Consider the following 1,272-nt stretch of genomic DNA (forward strand, 5'->3'; position numbering starts at 1 on the left):
TGATCGTATAGTTCCAGCAGTAGATCCAGCTCTTATGGACTTTTCTCGGCCTAAAATTGATGACATTCCATCAAGCATACTTCATCCGGCTATTCAGGCTAACACTTTTGAAATCAAGTCGGGCACTATTCAGATGGTGCATGATTCTGTTTCTTTCGGAGGTGCTGCGACTGAAGACCCCAACATGCATATCTGGAATTTTGTCGAGATCTGTGGTACTTTCAAATATAATGGTGTGAATGATGAGGCTATTAAGCTGAGGCTTTTCCCATTCTCTCTGAGGGATAAAACTAAGGACTGGTTACATTCTGAGCCGGCTGGGTCCATCACTACTTGGCAAGATCTTGCGCAAAAGTTTCTGGTAAAGTTCTATCCAATGGCGAAGACTGCAACTATGAGGAGTGCTCTTACTCAATTTGCGCAGCAACCAACATAATCTATGTGCGAAGCTTGGGAGCGCTACAAGGAGATGTTGAGAAAGTGTCCACATCATGGTATGCCTGACTGGATGGTGATCACTGGTTTCTATAATGGTTTGGGGGCCCAATCTCGGCCCATGCTCGATGCAGCAGCTGGAGGCGCCTTCTGGGCCAAAAGCTATACTGAGGCTTATAATCTTATTGAAACTATGGCTGCAAATGACCATCAAAACCCAACTCAAAGGATGATGCCTGGGAAGGTAGCAGGTATTCTGGAAGTTGATGCAGCTACAACTATTGCAGCGCAGCTCCAAGCGCTGTCTTTGAAGGTCGATTTTTTAGCCAACTATGGAGTCAATCAGATAGCTATGGTTTATGAGCTTTGTCCAGGTTCTCATGCTACGGATCAGTGTTCTCTTGTTAATGAATCTGTTCAGTATGTGAACAATTATCAGCGACCACAGCAGCCTGTGCCAGCTACTTATCATCCTCACAACAGAAATCATCCCAATTTCAGCTGGAGTAATAATCAGAATGCAGTTCAGCAACCATATCAGCAACCTGTAAGTAAACAGTTTAATCCATCCGGATTCCAGCAACCACAACATTATTCTCAAAGGCAATCATATCCTCAACAAGGAGGTGCTACTCTACATTCTAGTGCTGATTTCGAGGAGCTCAAGTTGTTGTGCAAAAGTCAGGCTGTTTCTATCAAGACCTTGGAAAATCAAATCGGTCAATTAGCCAATGTTGTGCTCAATCGTCAACCTGACACACTTCCCAGCGAGACTGAAGTGCCAGGTAGGAAGGAAGCTAAGGAGCAAGTAAAGGTTGTCACCTTAAGGTCTGGAAA

At 44.4% G+C, this 1,272-nt stretch overlaps 1 non-coding gene across 1 annotated transcript; it reads right to left on the reverse strand.

Annotated features, from left to right (window-relative positions):
- Positions 1–391: 391 nt before the first annotated feature.
- LOC141722741 (small nucleolar RNA R71) lies at positions 392–498 on the reverse strand. Its single transcript, XR_012575745.1, has one exon. It is a non-coding gene; the product is annotated as a small nucleolar RNA R71 (small nucleolar RNA).
- Between the last annotated feature and the right edge of the window lie 774 nt (positions 499–1,272).

Source organism: Apium graveolens, chromosome 4, assembly GCF_009905375.1.
Source record: "Apium graveolens cultivar Ventura chromosome 4, ASM990537v1, whole genome shotgun sequence".
Classification (NCBI taxonomy): domain Eukaryota; kingdom Viridiplantae; phylum Streptophyta; class Magnoliopsida; order Apiales; family Apiaceae; genus Apium; species Apium graveolens.